Here is a 26,177-nt window from a genome sequence, read left to right on the forward strand (position 1 = left end):
CTTTCCACTGAAGACATCTGAAGGACCCACAACGGTCTCCCTCATCTCCCGGTGACTTTTGGCAGGCAATACAGGGACCGTGTAGAAAGGGGAATGGTTTGCTCTTCCTTAGGATGACAAGACATAACACTCCCTGGCACCCAAAGTACCGCTGATTCTCTGTGAAGAGGCCTGGCAGGGATGTGTTCTGACTCACGTATCCACCAGCTTTCAGAATGCTCTCCCTCAGAGCCAACTCCCTCGTGAATTAGGTCAGTAGAGCCCCAGGGGCATGGGGGAACAGGGCTTCTCATGACAGTGGCAGTGTGTCTCCCGGGGTCATTGCCAATTGTGCGAAAGGCAGAGGGTCTGTGGTTGTCGGGATGCCAGAGAGACTTAACTGCATGGAGCTGATTGAACATTCTGCGCAACTGGACATTCTGCAGAGAAGCCTCTTTCAACATAATAGGACTTTCCCTGAGATCCATGGAGCCAGAAAGAGAGCACATCTGGTCCTCTGGACAGCCCGACTCAGTACTGGTGTTCAATCAAAAGTGTCATCATTCCAAGTGACCAAATTAAGCAAGCCCATTAATACTAAGGAAATTCAATGACACCCCATGAAACTAGTGATTAATAAATATCACTAACATTATTACTAGTCTGTTTTCCTTATTACATAGAGAATGTCTTTAAAACTTTCACTGTGGCCTTTTGTTGTCAGGGATAGGTAATAAGACAACTCTGGAGCTGGGGGGTGACTCAGTGGAGGAGTGCTTGCCTAATATGTGCAAAACCTGGGTTCCATGCCCAGCATTACAAAAAAAAAAAGATGGTTAACTGCAGAAAGTATTGCCTTAAAAATATAATCTTGCTTTTGCCAGCTGTGGTTAAAAGCAACAACAAAAATAGACTGCTTTGGCATTAGGATAAACTTGGCTTCACCAAGAATGATCTAGAAATGCATGGCCCATGTGATGTAAACACAGGTACCAATATTGCAACTTGAGTAAAGAAGAAATGACATTTGAGGGAGAGATAAGTCCATAAAAATCCTCCTGTGGAAGACAAATGCACAGGAAAGTCATGGTCTCTGAACAGGTCTGCAGCATGCCCTTGGATTCTGCATGATGCTTTGGTAAAAGCCAAGTCTAGCCTCTAGCAAGTTTCTAAGATGAGGGACCCGTGGCACAGGTGGGCCATTAGCATAGCATCCATCACTAGCCAGAGTCTCCACGAAAGTCCCCAAATCTCAAGGGCACCTCTGGGGCATCAGGGCCCTGGGAGATGATGGATTGAGGGCTGCTTTTCCGTGTTCGCTGATGCTTTGACTTCTCCACTAAGGGCCCAGGTGGTATGGAGACTTAGGCTGACAGACGTGTGTGGCGGGTAAGAAAAGTTTCGGATTATCTCATTCTGTGCCTCATCATTCAGTAATTTCCTTGAATTCAGTCCCAGCACTAGGACTTAAAGAGCAGGAGTAATATACATCCTTAGGAAACAAAATGCCTGATGTCTTGAAATTAACCAAAAGCAGATGGCCACACACCCTGAAATGCCAGACCGCTCTGTGAAATGTGGGCTCCAGATGACTAAACCAGGTAAGAAGCAAGAGGTTTTTTTTGTTTGTTTCTTCTAGAATGCAATGTGCTTTGTCCACAGTCTTCTTTAAATGATCTTTCATTATAAACTCATCATTCCATCCAAGTTACCATTTCCAACACTAACTTGGGAGCTGAGCAGAAAATGTGTGATCTTAAAGGCTGCAAATCCACTCCAATGAATTTTAATTTCAAGAAATGTCAAAGTTGGATATTAATTATATTGGGGGTTTTTAGTATTTTGCTTCTTTCTGATATAAAACTGATTTTCCTATCAGTAAGTAATAACTATGTGAAAAAAGGAGATTCATCTGAAGAAATTCTGGTCATTTGTACACCTAATGTCAATAAGGCTGTGAGTGTCCATCCATGTGCAAACATTTCTGCTGACCTATTTTCATGTGAAATGTACCAGGGCCTAATGTTTCTGTAAGTCCATTCAATCCCACCGATGCTCTTCTCTCATCCTTACTCACCTTTCACCTCCATTAGAAGAGAAAGAAATAGGAGGTTCGTCATGTTTTTAAAATATCTATGATTTCACTTACCTTAAAAAAAAAGTTTTTTTTTTTTTTGAGCACTCTTAGGTCTATAGCAAAATTGAGAGGAAAGTGTAGAGACGTGCCCTGTACTTCCTGCCCCATACAGACACATCCCCACACCCCCAGAGAGGTCTGCTGGCTACAGCTGGTGAGCCTACACCACACACCATGATCACCCAGAGATCACTGCACACATCAGGTTCACTTGTGGCATCGGTGCTGCGTGTTTTGCGAAATGCATACGGACCTAGTATCATATAGAGTGCTGGCATGTCCCTAAAAATTTTTGTCATTTTTGTTATCGAGTTTTGGTACTATTTGTTGCTATTGAATAACGATGTCATAAGCTACTCACTTTTACGCCAGGACAGGTTTAAGAACCATGTTAGATAATGGGTTGTTTTGCTTTGTTCATTGATTGCTATTTTACTCCTACTAATAGACCTCTCATTAAAACTTCCTTTAAATTTAATTTATATATCAAGATTGCAAATCACTGAACACAAGCCCTCTGGTTTTGTTCCCTTTAAATTGGATTCTGTGGCCAAACACATTTGAAAAAAAATGATGCCTAGGATACTGACCTTTTGGAGAATTACCAAGTCTACCAGTCATTTAAAAAAACCCCACCAGAAGACTTCTAGAGCCAAAAGACAAATTCAGCAAAGTAGCAGGTTACAAAATCAATATACAAAAATCAATAGCTTTCCTATACACCAATAATGGACCTGCTGAGAAAGAAATTAGCAAAATGATTTCATTCACAGTAGCCTCAAAATATAAATAAATAGATAGATACAAAGATAGATAAAAACTCCTGGGAATAAATCTGACCAAGGAGATGAAAGACTTCTACAATGAATACTAGAGAAGACTAAAGAAAGAAATTGAAGACAACCTTAGGTGATGGAAATATCTTCCATGTTCATGGATAGGCAGAATTAATATTATCAAAATGCCCATATTGTCAAAATGTTAGTCTATGGGTTCAATAAAATTCCCATCAAAATACACATCACATTGTTCACAGAACTAGAAAAAAATTGTCCTAAAATTTATATGGATGAATAAAAGACCCAGGATAGCCAAAGCAATGCTGAACACTGTGAGAGAGGCTGGAGGCAGCTCAATACCTGATTATCTACAGAGCTATAGTAATTTTATCTTTGCAAGCATGTTTTTGTAAGAATTGTGGGTGTGCCTATCTTAACATTTGTGTTCTGTATTTTAAAACCAAGTATTTTCCACATTTTAAATGTTTTACATTAGAGATTTCTTTAATGCACACTTGTCAGATATATATATATACCGATATATATATACACTACCAATGTACCGTGTTACCTTTTGTTTTTAGAATTTTTTTAAGAGAGAGAGAGAGAGAGAGAGAGAGAGAATTTTTTAATATTTATTTTCTAGTTTTCGGCGGACACAACATCTTATTTGTATGTGGTGCTGAGGATAGAACCCGGGCCACATGCATGTCAGGCAAGTGCACTACCGCTTGAGCCACATCCCCAGCCCCTTACCTTTTGTTTTTATATGTTAAACCCATACTCACGTTAGGTACTTACTTACTTAAGTAATTCCTTTTTTGTTCATTTATGTCGTTCAAGTATATTCTTTCCTTAAACTCTTAAAAAAAAAACCAGCATGGCATTCGTATCAAAACAGACATGAAGACCAGTGGAAGAAATTATAAGACATGGAGACAAATCCACATAGAGAGAGTATCTGATCCTTAACAAAGATGCCAAAAAATACACTAAAGAAAAGATAACTTTTTTCCCATATTTATTGGTGTGTTACAGTTGTTCACAATTATGGGATTTGTCGTTAGATATATCATGCATGCTCACAATATAACAATACCATTTGGCCAATATCACTCCCTAGCTCTTACCCACCTGCCTCCATATTTCCTACCCCTAGCCCCTTTCCTCTACTGATCTCCTTTTAGTTTTCATTAGATCTCTGACCGCCCCCACTTTAATTTCCTTTCCTTTTTCCTCTCTAGCTTCCACATATTGCAGAAAATATATGACCCTTGACTATCTGAGTTTGGCCTATTTTGCTTACCATAATGGTCTCAAGTTCCATCCACTTTCCTGAGAATGATATAACTTCATTTTTCTTCATGGCTGAATAAAACTCCACTATGTATATATACCGTGTTTTCTTTATTCATTCATCTGATACTGGACTCTTAGGCTGGTTCCATAGTTTGGCTATTGTGAATTGTGCTGTTGTAAACATGGGTATGCATGTATCACTGTAGTGTAATGACTTTAATTCTTTAAATACTGAGGAGTGGTATAACTGGGTCATATGGTGGTTCCATGCCTAGTCTTCTGAGGAGCCTTCATACTCCCCAGTGGTTGTACTAATTTAACTCCTAGAAGAAAATGTAGGGCAAACACTCCAGCATATAGGCATAGAAAATGACTTTCCCAATAAGACCCATAAAGCCCAGGAAATAATGTCAAAAGTCAATAAATCAAATGTCATCAAATAAAATAAAATTCTGCACAGCAAAGGAAATAATTAAGAATATGAATAGAGACTCTACAGAATGGAAGAAAATCTTTGCTAGCTACTCTTCATTTCCCTTTCTGAGGATTTGTCACTGATACATAGGAAGGCATTTACAATAGCCTCAAAAAAAAAAAAATACTTGGGAATTGACTTAACGAAATAGGTGAAAGATCTATATAATGAAACTTACAGAACACTAAAGAAAGAAATCAAAGAAGACCTTAGAAGATGGAAAGATCTACCTTGCTCTTGGAGAGACAGAATTAATATTATCAAAATGACCAAACTACCAAAGCACTATACAGATTTAATGCAATTCCAATCAAAATCCCAATGACATCCCTCATAGAAATAGAAAAAAAATACCATTTAAACAAATGATGCTCTGGAAACTAGATATCCTTATATAGAAGAATGAAACCATATCCCTCTATCTGGCCCTAAGCAAAAATATCAGTTCAAAGGGTATCAAAGACCAAGGAATTAGGCAAGAAATACTGAAACTGTTATGAGAAAACAGTGTGAACACTCTAACATATTGGCCCAAGCACTAACTTTCTTCAAAAGATCTTTATACCTCAAGAAATAAAACCAAGAATCAATAAGTGGGTTGAAATAAAATTAAAAAGGTTTTGCATAGCAAAGAAACCAGACCATAAGGAAAGAACCAACAGAATGGGAAAAAGAAAACATCACAAATTACTCTTTGGACAGGGAATTAGTATCCAGAATACATAAAGAACACAAAAACTTTAGACCAGAAAAAACAAATATCCCAATGAATAAATGGGCAAAAGATCTAGACATTTCTCACATAAAGAAATCTAAATTACCAAAAATGTTCAACATCTCTAGCAATCAGGAAATAGAAATCAAAACTACACTGAGATTTCATTTCACTCATAAAAATGGCAGACATCAAAAATATAAATAACATTAAGTACTAATAAGGATGTGGGGGAAGTATAATTATACTTTGTTGTTGGAACTGCAAATTAGTACAACCACTTTGCAAGTCAGTATGGAGATTCCTTAAAAGGCCAGTAGTGGAACCACCATATGACCCGACTATCCCACTTGTTGCTATTTATCCAAAAGAAATAAAATCAGTGCTACACTCATACCTGTGTTTAATAGCAGTGCAATTCACAATAACCCAGTTATGGAACCAGTCAAGGTGCCCATCAGTGGACAAATAGGTCAAGGAAATATGGTGTAAAAACACAGTGGAGTTTACTCAGAGATAAAGAAAATGAAATTATGTCATTTGCTGGTAAATGGATGGAACTGGAGAACATCAGGCTAAGTGAAATAAGCCAGACTCCAAAAGTCAGGGTGGAATGTTTTCTCTCATGCATGGAAGCTAAAGAGAAAAAGGAAATTTAAAAAAAAACTATCTTATGAAATAGAAGGGAAACTAATAGTGTTGAGGAAAAAGACGGAGAGGGAGGGAGGAGGGAGGTCCTGGGAAAGTAGTGGGAATGAAATTTACCAAAGCAGGCTATGCCCATGTGTGAATATACCACAGTGAATTCTGCTTGTATGCATGATTAAAATGCACTATTTCAATTATAAGGGAGACCAGCCGAGTAGAACAAGGTGATGAGGAGTGGGAGGAGAGGAGGAAAAGCAGAGGTACTGGGGAAGAAGAATGATCAAATTATGTTATATGGGAATATGTACAAATGTATCCTAATGAATCCCTCCAATATGTGTAACCATAGGACACCAATACAATATTTTAACATTTTGTGAGTCCTACCTAAATAACTTAACCAATTTCACTTAACCCAGTGCTATCCACGCTTCTTTAATCATGTCATAACATAGGGATATGTAAAAATTTATGTAGCCTGACTGCATCAGTATCTCTGGGTATTATAGAAGTATGTATTCTAGGAAAGTGAAACAATCATAAGCTAATGCATTTTAATATTGATAATTAAAACAAATATAAAGCATGGGTAGTTTATTGTTTTATAGTTTACTTTCCTCTGTATTATATCTCAATATTACATCTGATGTTTTAGAATAGCAAGTCTGAACCACATTCCACACTTAATGGTAATCTTTAGACATCTCACTGATTTTATTATTAATAGTTGCAATATATTTGCTGTGGTTTATATCTAAAATTATGAGGAAGGATATGAAAGGCAATAACTTCAATGCCACGTACATTAAAATATATTGACACATATACAGAGGGTTTATAATCACTCAAAACACGTTTCCTATCAAAAATAAGCCATTAAACCAAATAAATATAAAGGAACAACCATAGGACTTAGAAGATTCTGGATTCCAATTATGTTTTAAATGAAGATACTTCGTTTATAAGGAAACTTGGATTCAGGCATTCTTTTAAATATGGTAGTGGGTATTGAACCCAGAATCGATCTACCGCCACTGAACTACATCCTCAACCTATTATATTTTTATTTTGAGGCAGGATCTTGCTAAGTTTCCCAGGCTGGCCTTGAACTTGTGGCTCTCCTGCTTCAGCCTCCAGAGTAGCTGAGGTTACATGCCTGTGCCACCACACCCTGCAAGCTTAAAAATACTTCAACTGCATTCAGGAATATGGTAAAATAATGGTAAAAAAAATTAAAATTTGGAAAAATTTTGGTCTGAAATTCAGACTTTTATACTTAGTAATTGTGACTTAATAGGGAAAATAATTTAAACCAAGCTTCTTATTTTCATCATTTCTTCAGTGGGAATGATGTTCCATACCTTGAATAGCTGATAAGAGAATACAATTACGTGGTGTGAAAAGCTCCTATCCCCACCACTGTGTTTAATAATGTTAAAAAATTAATAAATTCACAATGATTTCCTATTGAAAAAAGCAAGCACCACAAAACCTAGTTTCATGAATACATAAATACATATAAAGTACAGGAAATGCTCACAATGAAAAGGGAAAAATCAATATATTCCCAACTTTTACATAATGTCTTCTATTAAATTAACTATTCACATTTATGACAAAAAGAAAATATTCTTTAGAGTAACATAATCAGGTTCTGTGTCCTAAATCCCTGGTATGATGCTAAAAATGTATTAATTCTAACGAATAAGGTAAAAAATAAATTTAGAATTGTCCAAAAGGTTTAAAACTAAAGCACTGTACTCTGTAATTATGAAAAGAATTTTAAAATACAAAATGTATGATTTTGTTGAGTTTCTTCCCTAACACAACCCCTCCTTTCCAATTCATGGGTATATTTTAACTGCTAATGAGGAAGTCAAGCTTTGAAAAGACCATTAAGTCTCTGTCTTAGGATCATAGCTACATCAAGTATAAGGTTTCTCAACAACATCATACCTGTGAGAAATTACTAAAATAACTGTCTATAGTGAATTCTTCAGAAGAGTGTGAAATAAATACAATGGCCTTTAATACATATTAGTTAGCTTTTATAGATATATTTGCATTGGTCTTTAAAAAAAATAAAGAAAAAAATATTCATAGCTAGGTGTGGTGTCACATGCTTGTCATCCCAACCACTCAGGAAGTTGAGGCAGGAAGATCCCAAGTTCAAGGTGAACCTGGGTAACTTAGTGAAACCCTGTCTCAAAATAAAAATAAAAAGGATTGGGGTGTAACTCAGTGGTAAAGCAGTCCTGGGTTTAGTCCCCAATACCAGAAAAAGAAAGAAAGGAAAAAAAAGAAAAAGAAGAGAAATAAAGAAAGATTCATTAAAGAAATGTTGGATTGCAGGGTAAGTAAAAATTCTCCACGCATGGCAGCACCCGTCAATCACCTAGTGAAATCATGGTTGTGTGTTGACATGTGTGCATGAACACACACACACACATAGTGAAAATGTGTCTCATTTCTATTTTTAATTTACATAGACCATATATCACATGTCTGATGAATAAGTAGTAACATTTTAGAGTGGCAGGTATGAACACTTCTCCCCTATGATCATTGTCCTCTAGAAATATAGTTCTGTTTCCACTTATTGATCCCAACCAGCAGTTCTATTCTTTGCAGAAAAGACTTGCCAAGCCTGGATATTTTAGAAATCTTTGCTTACTCGAAAAACAGAACAAAACCCTCACTGCTGTTTTAATTGATTTTACTTTGACAAATAATGGTGAACACATTTTGATTTATTAGCATTTTTATTTTGCAAATTTGCCCATTTTACTAGTCTTTATCTTTGTATGTTTGTAAATTTTTTAGATATTAAGAATATTAACTATTTTACATGGAACATGCTTTAAAAATAGTTGTTTGCCAAGTGACATGTTTCTTTCCCAATGTACTGGCACGGCACTCATTCACCAGCATTTGCACTTTAAAAGAACATATTTAATTTCTGAAAGCAATGTCATATGAGTGCAATAACCAAGACAGTGGCTTTCATCTTAGGAATACTTCATTCCTGTGTTTTTCAAGAGGAGTCATTCTTCAAAGTCTAACCTCTTAATTCAAAAGAAACTTTAAAACAGTTTCATATACAAGACTCATAAGACAACTTGAATAGAAGGAAAAAATTGTAAACTGTGGATTAGAAAACAAAAAAATGCTTTATGCATCAGTAATAGTCTTACTAATTGAGCATAATTTAGGATCTAAGTTTCCTTGCAACAAAGACAAAATAAAAAGACTGTTAAAACTGTTTTAATATTTCATTTTTAAATGAAAAGCACATTAATTCATCAAGGGTGGCAATTTTCTTAGAACTTAATTCTAAATGATCATATGGATTTTGGTGCAAGGGGACTGTAGAATGCATTCTCTCCTTAATTTGTTGATTAATTATTTATTCAATTTACAGTGTTTGCATACTTAATGTGTGTCGCACTGAGGCTTAGCTTGGCCTCAGCTTTGAGACTGCTGTGCTGTGGGGTCTGAGTGCCAGATTCTGTCACTACAGCCTGCTTTGATCTCTTTCTCCATCTTCCTGACCCACAGAAAAAAAAAAAAAAAAAAAAAAAAAAACCTAGAACAAAATTGACTGTGCTTGTCTAATACTGATGGTTCTTTTGGTTGCAAGAAAAAAAAATGATTCAAGTTGGAATTTTTCCTTTTAGTTGACTGACTAGAAAGCACACCATGGGATCTAAGTCAGCATGGAGAAAGCAGACCTCCAAAACTGCACAAGTCCACGCAATCCCAGAAGCCTCGGGGGTCAAAGCTAGCACATCCTCCTTCTGGACCAGGAGACTGGCCTTGACTATGTCATCGTACTCAAGTTCTGCCCAGTAATATATGTTTCAAGAATCCCAGGCAGTTTTTATGTGCAATCATGGCTAAATTGCTCTAAACGGCTGAGTTTAACATACTTAGGCTGCAGACAACTCCTGTTCAATGCATTTCTCTCACTCCAGCCTTCAGAATCCCAAGGACAGAGAAGGTGACCTGGCTGAGCTGTGCACGGCAGGACAGATGAGTCCTGGCCTCAGGGGAGGCTCATGATCCAGAAGGAGGCTTCAGGGTAGGACCACCCATTGTTCAGGCTGCCTGGCACTGAAGGGTCTCCTAGGGCATGGGACTGAGTCCTAAAGCTGGGACAAGTCGCCAGGCAAGCCAGGGCAGTTGATCGCCCCCGTGGCTGGGGTAGCAGGGCAGCTCAAAAGCTCACTGCACTGTGCAATCTTTGGGACTGCAGGATCCAGAAGATCTGGAGGATTCTGTGACTGGTTTTCTGGAGGAAAATGGGGCAGGAAGAAACAGGAGTGCAGTGAATTTTTCTGCAGTGCTATGTCAAGTTAAACTTGAATGCAACCTCTTAAACATATTTAGTGTAGGATATTCTAAAGACTAAATAAAACAGAGGTAAACTTGGTAATTGAGATTTTAGAAATTCTCTCACGAGTTTAATAGATCTACTAGCAAAACACACACACACATATATAGAGTGAAAGAAATAAAATTTTTCTTGTAAGTCCTATACCAATGCTCCAAGATATGTGAAACCAACTTCATGACCAAAATGAAACATCACAAAGGTAGAAATGCAAAATGTGTCTGACATATTATCTCTGGCAGCCAAATGTCACCCTCTGCATTTTAAAATGGAAACATTTCAAAAAGGAGGACATTTTAGTTTTAAAATGACATCCTATTTCCAGTGTCTCTTTCTACTCTCTGATACTCAGGCTTGGCCAAATGACATTTCCTACTTTGCATCTTAATTATCCTTAATTCAGGAGACTTGGTCATGAGGTGGTACCAAGGTTCACACAGAAGGTTTTTCTGACTCTAGCAGCATCTCAGGAAAAGGAATAGCCCAAGCGTCTCTTCAATTCCACGCTCTGTGGACAATGTGAATTGGTATGCAATGCAGAGGGCTTCCTGGAAACCCACTGCACAGCTTCCAGGAGAAGCAGAAAGATCTGGAGGTCCTCAGGCCTCCTAAACTGACATGAACAACGCAGTTGGGAGTACAAAACATCATTTGTTATACAGAGGGATGCTGGGTGAGTTGAAAATTCCCCTCCGCAACAGAAAGCAGAGGACTAAGACAGATTGAGCACTGAAAGTGTAGCACCGACTCAAGATATATTCTGCAAAGGAAAAGCATGTCCTTGGAGCATGGAAGAAGGAATCAATCAATATGATATGGAACCTTCCTAACAACAAATGCCACCCCCAACAGGAACTGCAGCTACAAAACTCCTGGTTGGAGCAGGTACAAATCACGGCCCGTGACACACGTTTCGGGAAATGCGTTCTCAGAAATAAGCTTACTCTGTGAGTTTGACAGCCAGCCAAGTCTCGCAATCTGGGTGCCCAAAAGAAATTATAATCACGTGGGCAATGAATGTTCAAAACGCAGAGTCTAACTCCAAGAAACACAAGAGACAAAGTTCTGTGTTCATCCCGAGGGACACGGTGACTATTTCCATGTTGGCCTACATCAGAAATCTGTGGCCCCTTAATTTGGTGATGGTGTATGGTTTCTCTTCCTTAAAATGGCCAAATGACTGAGTCAAATAGTAGGCCCAAAAGCAAAATGAGAAACCAACAACAACAACAACAACAACAACAACAAAAACCCAATTGTTATTCTCCAGATTGAAACTAATTCAATTAATGTTGAAAAGAGGGGAAGATACGGGTTAAGTGTAAATTTTAGTGACCCAAGATAGTTTTTTGGTTGAATATTGCTGAACGCAGTGTCTGCTCGTGGGGTATTTCCACGGAAGGTGCTTCTCCCTCTCATCACAACGCAGCTGCCAACTCAGTACTCTCACAGACAGCCTGAGACCCCGGCCCTGGGAGGGATACCGAGGCATGTCTACTGGCGTTTCCTGGCCTCCCTTTGCCTGAGCCTGCTCTGTTTGGAGGCTCTGAGGCACGCCAGAGCCTTTCAACGTGTCCTTCCTGCTCTAGAGGGAAGCTTTTGGTCGGAACCATCATTTGGACTCCTGTGCTGGGACGCTGTCTCCTCTCTTCTCATTCCCCGTCCTACTGCGTGCTCAGTTTGCCTAGGAGAGCTCAGCTGCGACCTCAGCTGGGGGACATTGCTCCCTGGTCCCAAAATATCTGCCTCCAAGGAGTGCGTATTTATGACCACCTGAGTGGGGCTGCAGAGGACCCACCCTTCAGATTGATAGCAGAGGCCATGTTGCTGAATACATTGGCCCCTGATTCCTCTGTACAATGACAAGCCCTTGACTCAGTCAGCTGTCAAGGACCCCTCTACAGCTCCCGCCTCCCGTCTTCTGACCTCTGGTGGCTCAGATTCAAGTGCCTTTGGGTCTACACTCACCACTTATGACAATACTTCAAAGGACCAGGGATCCAAGGATTCCCCGGATCCCAAGTTTAAAATTGATAAAGTAAACAGAATTACTTTTTTTTTTTCACAATTATCATTAGGTTAAAAAAAAAAGGAATTCTTTGAAATCTTACACTTTTGCTCAGAAAACCTCCTTAACTATCCTGCGTGGACAAGCTAAAGGCCCAGAGACTCCTGTATTTATCCAACCTGATTCCGCTTCTGCTGGGCTAAGATGGGAAAACAAGAATGGAAAAGAACGAGGAATCCCGAGGCCTCCTTCTCCAATCTTTACAAACCTGATTGATGACTGTACTTTCCAACTGGTCAGCATTTTAAAAATGGTGAAATAGTGCGGTACCTAAGACCACTTAGTAAATCCCCAGGTGAGGACTGGAGGTGTAGGCCCTGTGGGGGGCCAGGATGCCTTTGGGCATGCACACCTATCTCAGCGGAGGTTCCAGAAAAGGGTTGGCAGGGCCTCCACACCAAGTGACCCTGCTGACAGGCACACACAGAGGCAGGACCTCTGAGTCCTGCATGATCCTCGGCAGGAACTTGTTCAAAGACTGTAATCCCAGGTCTTAAGGCAAACCCTTAATGGCCTCAACTGTATGCCCAGAGAAAACCTGAGGACATAGAGCATGAAGAAATAAAGTGCTTCAAGAAATGAGAGAGGTAAAGAGTGCCTGAGGTGGTGAATCTGGCATCATATATATCAGGGGTAGATGGAGGGTCTGGGCCAGAGAGGACTCAGCCCAATCTCAGACTCTGTCTGCAGAGCACCAGCCATCCTCCAAGCCGCGTTCTAAAAAGTCTACACATTCTAGAAAATGAAAGTGAAACCAAGTAATCGAGTCCACATGGCCATTAATACATGTCGCACGTGACCTTGACTGACTACACGTTCATGGTCTATCTAGATATTTTGCACTGCTAAAAACCCAGCCTTGCAACATCTTAGGAAAAGAGGCCCTTATGAGGCTCCTGAAATATCACATGTAGGGAGTGAAATCTTGCTTGAAAAACACCTGAAAACATCTTTTAAAGGGTGACACAGCATCCCTAGAGCAGAGGACCATGGCCCGCAGCAGGTGGGATTCCCTCAGCACAGGGAGCTGTTTCCAGAATAATGAGAGGAACTGGGGGAAATTAGAGAAGAAGAAAAAATGCATAAGGAAAAGAGCAGAAGGGAAATAATTATTTTTAAAATCTCCAACGTCTGTCTCTTAGGATCACAGGTCAGCATGACCCTGTCCTATAGCTCAGGGCTTGGGGACCAGACCTTCAGAGCCAGCAGGAACACCAGAGCTTCCGGGTGTGCTCAGCCAGTGGTGACTCACTCAGAGAGCGGAGGAAGGGCTCAGTTGCCATGGATCTCCGACTTGAGAAGAGGACTCTGGGGGAGGGTGGGCAGGGGGAGGGGTCCCATCTGCTCCTTCCTTACTCCATGGAGACGAACTGCCTTTGGGGCCCCTGAGTGGAAAAACAGGAACCCCTAAACCAAGCACAGAGGTACCTGCATCTTTCAGAGGTACCTGCATCTTTCAGAGGCATACCTTTCAGAAGCCCACCAAATGTTACTAGACCTCACGGTCTTCCCAGTAAAAATTTAAAACTACAAAATCCGGGTCCATTTTAACAAGATTCTGCAATTTAAACTCACCAGGGCACTGATTTGATTCCACCTTTTCTTACAGAGGCACAGGGTTTCAACACCTCTCTGACATCCAACTTCAGTTGTCTAGTAGATTCACAAAAGGCTCCCCAATTATCAAGGAGGTTGGATGGGAGTAAATCCATCCCCAACACAGATTTTTATCTTGTGTTGTAATAGGAGAGTTACTGTAAATGAGGATGAAATCTCTTTCTTTCCATCCTCGCCCTGAGAGACACCACCTCCTGATGTGCCCTCAAACTTGTGTTTGTTTTTACTGCTTTTAGAGAAGTTCTCACTTTGTACATTTAATTATCAGTGCCTGTGGAGGGCCATGTCATCTAGAAGAAGAGACGTTCTCTGGCTTCCTGGATGCATTTAGAACGACAGGTTCCACGGGCTGTAACACCAGTGCCACGCAACTGAGGAAGATTCACCAGCATCCACACACCAAAGCTGTGATCTCCTCCTGTACAAAACATATTGAAACACAGCCCTCTGTCAACATGTGCTATTGCCAGAAAAACCCTTCAACCTGTCTGTCTCCATAGGGATTCTCATGGTGCTGAACTCTACGAGAAAATTCAAACAAATTCACCACCTCATTTTCAAGGTGTGAATATGTCCCATCATTATCCATTAGTTACTGTGCACCACGGTGCACCTGGCGCTGACTATGAGGGAGAGCATCTTCATGGCGAATGCAGATATAACTAGCTCTGCCACATCTCACCAGCAAGGGAGAGGAAAGACCACAGGTGTCAACATGTGTTGAAAAAGTTATTAGAATTCACTTACCTACAGGGAGGAAACAACCTCTTCAGGGCTATAAATGAGTTTTATAGAAAAGGAGTTTCACTCTTAGACACAAAAAGCCTAAAGTCTGGGTATTTTTTCTTCTCCAAACTTGTATTCATCACACAATCAATAGCATCAAACCTATTAGAATCAAATAACTAAATGGGATGAATATTAACCACTATATTTAGGACATTATTATATTTTTTCCCTCCTACTTTTCAGATCAGCCAACAAATCATGCCTAAGAAGAGTCAAATTCAAGATCTAGGAAGGATTTAGTGAGAACCAGCCACCACCTGACATGAACCCACAATGACATAATCTATTTTCTTTCTTATCTATTTCATTCTGCCATATTCCTTGATGTTGGCCCTTGATTCGCTGCTTAGGAGAATTTTACAGATCTGTAAGCTTATCCTTTGAAAGCTTTAACCCAATAATATATATATATATATATATATATATAGAGAGAGAGAGAGAGAGATATTTGAAATGTAACCAACATTGACATATCAAGGCCAAAAATTCAAACTAGTAAATAATCTACACACACCACTAGCAAAATGGAATCGCGCTGTTCTATCTATGCTTCACATAAATCTGGTTTAAATGCACTAGAACAAGACAGCCTCGCTCTCCACTGCAGGGCTGACTGGACTGGTAAGGGACACAGAGCCATTGCATTTCTACCTGAGTTGCCATGTTTCTTTCCCATCTTCCTGTTAAACAAATTCTAAATTGCTTTGTTATTCTAAAAAATATTCTTTTCAGCAACTTGCTGCCATTTTCTTTATGAATCACCTAGAATCAAAATAAAGAGGATAAAGAAATCAAAATAATACATAAAATAAAAAAGAGACAACAGGATTCACCAACTCAGAAGAAATTGAAGGAAGCAGGTTTACTTGACCAAATGTAAACCCAAAATATTCGAAAGCATGGAGAAAATATCCATTCCCCCCACCCCAAAATGTAAATTTATTTGACAGGTGGAAAAATGACACTGTTCAGATACCCATTGAAGAGAGAGGACTTGCTCAAGGACCCACTCTACCCTCTGAGGAAACCAATTTGGAGATGCCCCACCTCCCTTGACCATCACATGGAGCATTAGTATTTTGACATATAAATTTTGAATGGAAATAAATGTTCAGGCTACTTTATTTACCAAAATTTTTAATGCAGTTGATTCTAATGCTACTTAATCTATTCTGTAGATAGAAAAGGAAGAAAGGCATGCATCACATGGTTATTAAAACCCAGAAAGATGACATGAGAAAGGAAATTCAGACCAGGCTCACCATGAACGAGTTCAGAGTGAGCCAAGTTGAGTATTTCAGACAGGTTGCAAGGCCTTCTGGAGAATTCGATCCAGTTAGAAAGAATGCCCAGAAGCCAAAATAAGATAACCCCCCACCCAATAACAGACCTTCAGGTCTATTAATTACTTCCAGACTGAATGTCATGAGTAGGGTCCTGTTTTGCACAATACGGACAGTAAGCAGATCGCTGGCCTGGCAGCACCTGAAGTCCTCGTTACAAATGCTTGCTGAATCTGAACGGGTCAGTGTGGGGGCCCAGGAATCTGGCTTTTAACAAGTTTCTCCACTGTTTCTTCTGACCAATAAAATTTAAAAATAACTACAGTGCTCTCCTGGTGGTTCCTACAGTCTAGAAGAACCCTGTTCCTTAGAATATGAACTTTAACAAGTGAGGCATTAGAATTACCAATTAACCATGAAATGTTATTTTCATTTGGCCATAAATGTTGGTCTATTTATCATCATGATCTATCCTAGTATATTTTGCAACTTTTAATAGAAAGTTTATAAGAACATAAAATATTATTTTAATATGCTCATTTTTTAGAAACCACCATTAACGGCCTTTTCATGTTGTATCATCTTCCTAATGATATAAAACTGACCATTCATTCACTCAATAACAATATTTATACAGCACCTGCTACCTCAATTAAAATATACTAGGTGTTACTTAAACACATTGTTCCTTCATCCACCCAGCCCTAATTTTCTTCCTTATATAACTGCAAGAATTTTAACAACAATCACACACTCTTAAATTGTAAGAAAATAATCCTTCAGTTATTTTTAATATCTTGACCTAAATCGACGACAGAAACACTAGCTATAGCTAATTAGCTGGACACCACGCAGGCAATAACCTCAAGGTCATTTTGTGTATACGTAAAGTTTCTGGATTTGCTGCTAGGTAGATTATATTCAATCAAGTGTAACCAAATAAAAACAGCATTTTACTGGCCCGTTTTTATACGTAAAAATTTGTATCTGCTATCAAAGTAACGCCTTGTTTTTTTTATTTCTTTTCTTAGTTTTCATCAGAAAGCATGATTCCTAACGTGGAGGGTTTCCTTCCCTCAGTCATTTGACATTTCCATGTGGGGCTCAGAAAGAGTAGAAACAAAATTGGTTTTGCCCTCACCTCCTGTAATTTACACTGTTTGATTGTTTCATTAGCATGTTATTAGTATCGGATATGGATATGAGTAATATTAGAGAGTACATTAACGTGGCTCAGGATATGATACTTATTGGTCTATAATACGTGTTGACGTAGGATTTGGTGATGACTACCTGATCTTTGTCCCGATAACAATAGGACGCTGAGCACAGTGAAGAGGCTCTTCTCATTACTTTAGCTCTAGGTAGGAAACAGAAATTCTGGGTTCCATCTCCCCATGAATTATGGATGGTCTTCAGAGGGTGTCTTTCATTATTTCCTCACTCACCCATTTCTGAAGTCCCCACCTCCCATCTGAGCAGGACCAATATATCACAGCTGTCACCGAAGCCATCTGCTGGCTCAGGTAGAACACTAGGCAGAATTTAATGACATCTGTAAGAAGGCATTTTAGAAACCACTGCCTGCTCCCCATCCCCCTACATCTCTCAAAAGCATTACTATTTTCAAATTCAAAAGTTCATATGGTAAACATGATTTAAAAACCCAGTGACATACTTACCAAAGTTGGAAAAAATAACGAGCGACCGGGGGACAAGCTGGACTGTCCTCTAGTGCTGTTTTGCTCAGTCCGGTTATGGAGTTCTTAATTAGGACCTTGTCATTCCTAATTCTACCCACTCTTCAAACTGCCAATTGAGCCTCAATTACCACATGAGGACTCTCCCAGCAACTCCAGCCAATAGTCCCCTACACACTTTTGTTCTCTGACTGTATTTAATACTTCATTTAATTAATGCTTTATATTGTTTTTCTCAATGTTAATTATCAAAAGCACATTTCAAAAAGTGATATATATATAGATATATTACTATAAGGTATGCAATATAAGGTTCTATAGAGTATATCTATATTAAATGAAGTCCTTCCATGTAGAAGGATTATTATTTCATGATAATAGTTGGCATGACATCCATCAGTGTATTAGCAGCTCTGGTCACATCTGAATAGTGTCATTCAAGGTGTGCATGCTTTGTCTTTAGCAAGGTTTTCTAATGTTCTACAATGAACACCTTTTTTTTTAAGTGAAGGAAGCATGCAGTATTTTTTAATTGATGACTAAATATGTCCCCCATAACATCATATCCTGCTGTGAGCAGGGTGCATCTTGTACATATATGTACAGCTCTGCAAAACCTTGTACCACTAGAAGTTCAAGGAATTTGGTAAATAAAGTACCCCTACAAATTTAAAGTCACATATCCACACAAAGAATTGTCTCAGCCAAAATTCCAGCAGTCTACTTTGAAGAATGCAAGCTGGAGCAACCATTCATTTATTGCCTACTCAGAAAAAGACCATAGTCAGTTAAGTGAAAAATCAAGGACTTCAGATTACAGCATGTGCCCCAGACACTGTGGGAAGATGGCCATGACCTCAAGTATTACTGACACTCTTCCCATTGAGAATCGTACTCAGCTTTGACCAATGGAATACAACAGATTCGAGGTTGAACCAGCCCTGATCTTTAGAAGAAGGGGCATTTCTGTTCTGGCCTTGTAGAACCCAGCCACCAGATAAGAGGTATGAGAACACAGACCACCTCTCCACAAGGAGCGCAAATCACATAAAAAGACAGACGGAGCAACTGGGAGGTGGCGGGTGAGTGAGAGAAGAAGACTTGACCAACAGGAGCCTCCAACCCAGATGTTCACATGTGGCTTACAGGTGCTGAGTGCCCCCTGAACACTGAGAGCAAACTAAAGGGACTGTTTGAGCCACTAAACTCTGTCCTTTTATCTTGTATCCACCTCCTCTGCTTCCTGGAAACTCAGAATGGAGGATGCGTTGGGCTTCAATGTACTTCTGGAAAATGTGTGGACCATTATTTTCTTTGCAATAAACAAATAAATCTCAGATCTCCAAATGGAAAGCTGGCAACTATTTCAGACATTGTTTTCAGTATTGAAGTGATCCTATTTTTGATGCAGTGAGTAGCTATAATTATCTACCAAACTCTAACTAACATGAACATAAAACAGCCGTTGTACCCACAATGAATCCATTGTGATATTTGTTAATTTAATTAGGTTCTAGGGCAGGAAGTTTATCATATACCTGTCTCCGCTGCTGAATCAAAACTCCTTAAGGGCAGGAGCAGTGTGTGCTATGTGCTCTGTGTGTGTGTGTGTGTGTGTGTGTGTGTGTGTGTGTGTGTCTTTTCATGACACACAGTGCCGATGCACATGTTGTGACTTCAGTCAGCATCTGTAATTGTTTCCAGTATGGTCTACTATTAGAAATTAATTATTTTGACTAAACTCAGCATCATCTCCTTCCAGCCTTCATTCTGAAGCTCAATGGCTCTTGATGTAATTTCTACTCCTGGAGGATTGAGAATATGGCTCCTCGTCAAATGTTTTTCTTTTAGATTAGGAAAGAGGTAAGAGACCTCTTCAAACTCATGCAGTCATTTAGTGCATAATAAAGTCATTGGGAACTTAAAATTGTTTCCTTTAACAGATTGTTGGTGGTCGACCTAATCAACCATTGTGTCAGAGCTGCGGAGCAGAAGACCTAAACTGTAGGAACAAAGCGGAAAGACCACAGAGGGTTTTCGGGGTAACCTGTTGCTTCCAGCGTGAGCAAACATGCACCAACACCACACAAAAGTCAAGAAAACTAAAAACCGCTAGGGCACAACAATTCCTTTTTTTAAAATCAGTTGTACAGAATAAATCATAATGCCAGATAGCTCTGCTTTGAGACTCTTCATTAACAGCTGTTTATTGGACTGTGGATTAATCCAAGATAATGTATGCAAGATGGTAGCTGGATATGTGTGCTCCTGCTTCTCCAATGAACTCCACTGTCAAAAATCAGGAGCAAACAGGAAGGGAAGGCTGTCAGCAGGTGCAGGGGAGCAGGGTCCCTGTCCACCTTACATCTCCATTGTGTGTGTTTTTAATAAGATACATCAGGATGGTTTTAAAAACTAACCAGAGAAAGTTCAGGGGAGGGGATGATGTATGTTTTCTTGAAATCTCTAGGAAAACCCAAACAAGATTTTAACCACAAATGATACTCAGAAATATCTGTGACATAAAATTTTCAGGAAATGATGAGAGCAAAACTCTCTCCACACAGAAGCCAGAATGGTGGTGAAGAGCTGACCCTAAAGACAGTGAATGGCAGGTGCATGCACCATGAGAGACGTGCCACTTACACCTGGCACCACCCACATGGCAAACAGGAAAGAGAAACTGGCTCTGCGTGGAGCCTGGAAAGGTGAGCTCCTCATGCCCCTCATTAAGGTGAAAGAGCCACCTCTGGAGATGCCACCATGGAGAGTAGATCCCAACGGGTCTGCTCACAGATTCAGGGTACAAACTGTCATCTATTGAGGACTGACTATGTCTGGTACGTGCCACCAGCAGATGCTGCTTCTACTTTCAAACATAAAGAAACTTATGCTTATAAAGGTCAAATGTGTTTCAAGGTCACATAGCTCATTAATGGTGACCAAATCCAATGTCCTTACTTTAAATAAAGCATGTGAAGAAACAACTTTCTGGCAACTCTGCGAAGCACACATCATTCTGCTCATTTTAATGATGAAGTAACGGAGACTCGAGGGGAAAGTGAACAGACCTCCTAAGAGGCTGGCAGGGGACCCCATCCAGGAGGAACAACTCAACACACGTGTCCGCCTCGTGGCCTCTTGTCAGTCTGCATGAGAAGAGCAGCGCACCTGGCTCATGGTCCAGGAGCCTGGGAAGCCCAACAGCATGGTGCTGGCATCTTCTGGGAACCTTCCTGCCACATCGCAGCATGACGAGGATGTCACATGGTGAGACACAGCAATCTGCTAGTGGAGTGTCCCCTTCTCATCAAGCCAGAAATGCATCATGGGAGTGCCACCCTCAGGATCTCGTCCTAGTCATCTCCTAAAGGCCCTCCCCCCAGGTCCCATTAACAGAGGGACTGCGAGGGCTGGGAGTGGCACAAGTTAGAGCCTGCGCTCAGCACGTGCAAGGCCCTAGGTTCAACCCCAGATCCATCACGCCAACAAACCAGATGGATATGTACATACAAGCTCTGTGTGTGTGTGTGTGTGTGTGTGTGTGTGTGTGTGTGTGTGTTCACATGTGGGCACATGAATGAACTGGGAGTTAACTCCCTAACTTTGAGGAGACAGTCACCGCTCCACAGTGTGCCCATTCACACTGCACTAAAGGGAATCTACCACGTGTTCCCACCTACCTCTGCGGCTCTGTCAAGCGGGATCTGTCTGCACTTGAGGAAGAGGAAAGTACAGTGAAACTTGGTGAATGTACAGCCTCATCTCGGTCACGCCATTCTTAAGAAACAGGTCTGGCCCACACAAGAAAACAGACAGAGCTTGGGGATTAGCAAGAGAGGCCCCAGGTGGAGAACTGGAGCAGATTTGACTTGACAAAACATGTTTACTGATTCAACTAAGGAGGAAAGAGAAATTATAAGGCCAGAAATTTTAGAAAAGAAGAACTCGCCCATAAATCAACAAGGTGACCTTGAGTGTTCAACAGGTAACATGACAGAAAAATGGAGGCTGATCTTCTGCAGATGAGGGTTTCCTGCCCCGTTTCAGCCTTGACCTCCACGGTGGCGTTTCTCACATTCTGTTGAACTTCTCTCTTCATAGTCCGTGGCCGGGCTGGAGAAATCCGCACAGAGGCAGCCCTGATGCTCTGATACATCACATTCTAATTAATTAGGGGTGAGAAAAATAGACACGCCTATGGTGAAAGTTCAGGTCACTTGTGGAGGGAGACCCAGAGCAAGCCGTGAGAACTCAGCCTGGAAAGAGTCACCAAAGGAACTTCCAGGGTTCTGGGGAGCATCCAGAGCTTGCACCTCACTCCTGGCTGCTCCTAAGGGTCCATCACTGGCCTGTGTGAAACGCTCCTGAGCAGACAACTCCAGAGAGAGAGCAGAGACATCAGGGAGCCCCCTCAGCCCGTCCTCCTGGACTTCAGAGGCTGGCCTCGAAAGGCCCCTGAGATGAGCTACGTCCAACCCGTGCAGACCCCGCCTGGGCAAGCCTGCCAGGACTGCCACAGGCTGGCATCTGGGGCCACCTTGTCCCCACTTTGCACTAAGGAGCACTCCTGGATGAGACTCAAAGGCAACGTGAGACAGAAACGCACGGTGGACCTCAGCCGGCCTCGCGGAAGCCATGGTCAGTGCTGCAGAGAGTGATTTCCAGCTGACGATCTTGTTAGCCAGCACTCTGGGGACATTGTGCGGGTGAATCCTCTTCTGCATTACCACGACAGGAAGCCGCTTCCACCTGAAAGCCCCAGATCCTAACCCAGCCTCGGAGAGATTCTCACCAATTCCACCAGGCCAATTGGCACACAGTTCTGGGTTCCTTTACTTGTACCAGTTTCTTCCTTTCTGTGAAAAGAAAAAATAGGAAGGAAGGAAGGAAGGAAGGAAGGAAGGAAGGAAGGAAGGAAGGAAGGAAGGAAGGAAGGAAGGAAGGAAGGGAGGGAGGGAGGGAGGGAGGGAGGGAGGAAATTTTCTACTTTACCCCCAAATAAACATTTTTAGGACAAAAATGAATTCTATTCTCTTTTATTTTTCCCCCAGCACTGGGGAATGAACCCATGGGCACTGTACTACAAGTCACATCCCCAGCCTTTTCGAATAATTTATTTTGAGACCAGGTCTTGCTGACTTGTCCAAGCTGGCCTTGAACTTGCAATCCTCCCGCCTTAGCCTCCTGAGACCCTAGGATTGCAGGTGAGTCTGGCTCCTATAATTAATTATGGATCATCCTGAGACAGTATTGTCTTGTAGAGGCAGAGGAAGCTTTCTCCCTAAACTTTGAAGCTACTAACTCACAGGCTTTTTAAAATAGTTGCATCATTTTGAAGAATTTTGTGGTTTATAAAACACTGTTTTCTAAATGAAAAGTAATTTGGAATTAGAACCTTTGGAAATTTCCTGTCTCCTTCCTACTGGGGTAGATTGAAGTTACAGAAGTAGAAAGGACAGTAGTAGCATTCTCCATCAACACCGAATTCTGTTGTTTTTCCTCCTTTATAATAATAATCCAATTTGTCTAACTGCCTGGCCTTCACGGTTAGTGGAAGTTTATAACTTGACACTTATAATTTTAAAATGTCCTCAGGTACTTAACATTTATGTGTTAAAAACTTCCTCAGATACTTTGTCATGTTCCTTATTAAATTCTAAGAAATCCTCCTTCTGAAAGTCTGCCGTTTTCCTTCTCCTGTCCCTTCGTCCTTTGGCCATGTCCCAGTTATCCTTGGATGGTAGAGATTTTGAATGATGCCTAATTTTTACTTTGCTAAAAAACTATTTTAATGGACAAGTAAAGCTGTATGTAGTATGGTCTACAACATGAAAACAGCTACATCAAGCTACTAACATATCCATTTCCTCACATATTGCTATAGTTTGAATCTTAAGTGTACCAAAGGTCCAGATGCTGAGCATTTGGTAACCAGCCAGGGGTGATACTGGGAGGTGGTGAAACCTGCAGGAGGTGGGGCCCCGAGGAGGAAGTGAGGCCATGGGGAGTGTCCTGGAGGGATATGGGGCCTAGTGGAGGAAGTGAGGCCATGAGGGGTGTCCTGGAGGGGAGATGGGGCCTAGTGGAGGAAGTGAGGCCATGAGGGGTGTCCTGGAGGGATATGGGGCCCCGTGGAGGAAGTGAGGCCATGGGGAGTGTCCTGGAGGGATATGGGGCCTAGTGGAGGAAGTGAGTCCATGGGCGTGTCCTGGAGGGGATATGGGGCCTAGTGGAGGAAGTGAGGCCATGGGGAGTGTCCTGGAGGGATATGGGGCCTAGTGGAGGAAGTGAGGCCATGGGGGGTGTCCTGGAGGGGATATGGGGCCTAGTGGAGGAAGTGAGGCCATGGGGGGTGTCCTGGAGGGGATATGGGACCTAGTGGAGGAAGTGAGGCCATGGGGGTGTCCTGGAGGGATATGTGGCCTAGTGGAGGAAATGAGGCCATGGGGGGGTGTCCTGGAGGGGAGATGGGGCCTAGTGGAGGAAGTGAGGTATGGGTAGTGTCCTGGAGGGGAGATGGGGCCTAGTGGAGGAAGTGAGGCCATGGGGGGTGTCCTGGAGGGGATATGGGTCCTAGTGGAGGAAGTGAGGCCATGGGGGGTGTCCTGGAGGGGATATGGGGCCTAGTGGAGGAAGTGAGGACATGGGGGGTGTCCTGGAGGGGATATGGGGCCTAGTGGAGGAAGTGAGGCCATGAGGGGTGTCCTGGAGGGATATGTGGCCTAGTGGAGGAAGTGAGGCCATGGGGAGTGTCCTGGAGGGATATGGGACCTAGTGGAGGAAGTGAGGCCATGGGGGGTGCCCTGGAGCGAATATGGGGCCTAGTGGAGGAAGTGAGGCCATGAGGGGGTGTCCTGGAGGGGAGATGGGGCCTAGTGGAGGAAGTGAGGTATGGGTACTGTCATGGAGGGGATATGGAACCTAGTGGAGGAAGTGAGGCCATGGGGGTGTCCTGGAGAGAATATGGGGCCTAGTAGAGGAAGTGAGGCCATGGGGGGTGTCCTGGAGGGGATATGGGGCCTAGTGGAGGAAGTGAGGCCATGGGCTGAACTGGAGGGGATATGGGCCTAGTGGAAGAAGTGAGGCCATGGGGGTTGTCTGGAGGGGATATGGGGCCTAGTGGAGGAAGTGAGGCCATGGGGGCTATCCTGGAGGGGATATGGGGCCTAGTGGAGGAAGTGAGGCCATGGGGGTGTCCTGGAGGGATATGGGGCCTAGTGGAGGAAGTGAGGCCATGGGGGTGTCCTGGAGGGATATGGGGCCTAGTGGAGGAAGTGAGGACATGGGTAGTATCATGGAGGGGATATGGGGCCTAGTGGAGGAAGTGAGTCCATGGGGGTGTCCTGGAGGGGATATGGAGCCTAGTGGAGGAAGTGCGGCCATGGGGGTGTCCTGGAGGGGATATGGGGCCTAGTGGAGGAAGTGAGGCCATGGGGGGTGTCCTGGAGGGAATATGGGTCCTAGTGGAGGAAGTGAGGCCATGGGGGTATCCTGGAGGGATATGTGGCCTAGTGGAGGAAGTGAGGACATGGGGGCTATCCTGGAGGGGATATGGGGCCTAGTGGAGGAAGTGAGGCCATGGGGGTGTCCTGGAGGGATATGTGGCCTAGTGGAGGAAGTGAGGACATGGGGGCTATCCTGGAGGGGATATGGGGCCTAGTGGAGGAAGTGAGGCCATGGGTAGTATCATGGAGGGGATATGGGGCCTAGTGGAGGAAGTGAGGCCATGGGGGTGTCCTGGAGGGATATGTGGCCTAGTGGAGGAAGTGAGGCCATGGGGGTGTCCTGGAGGGATATGGATCCTAGTGGAGGAAGTGAGGCCATGGGGGGTGTCCTGGAGGGAATATGGGTCCTAGTGGAGGAAGTGAGGCCATGGGGGTATCCTGGAGGGGATACGGGGCCTAGAAGATGAATTGAGGCCATGGGTAGTATCATGGAGGGGATATGGGGCCTAGTGGAGGAAGTGAGTCCATGGGGGTGTCCTGGAGGGGATATGGGGCCTAGTGGAGGAAGTGAGTCCATGGGGAGTGTCCTGGAGGGGATATGGAGCCTAGTGGAGGAAGTGAGGCCATGGGTAGTGTCCTGGAGGGGATATGGGACCTAGTGGAGGAAGTGAGTCCATGGGGGTGTCCTGGAGGGGATATGGGGCCTAGTGGAAGAAGTGAGGCCATGGGGGTGTCCTGGAGGGGATATGGGGCCTAGTGGAAGAAGTGAGGCCATGGGGGGTGTCCTGGAGGGGATATGGGGCCTAGTGGAGGAAGTGAGGACATGGGGGGTGTCCTGGAGGGGATA

The sequence above is a fragment of the Spermophilus citellus genome, assembly GCF_964194105.1.
Source record: "Spermophilus citellus genome assembly, chromosome: 5".
Taxonomy (NCBI): Eukaryota; Metazoa; Chordata; class Mammalia; order Rodentia; family Sciuridae; genus Spermophilus; species Spermophilus citellus.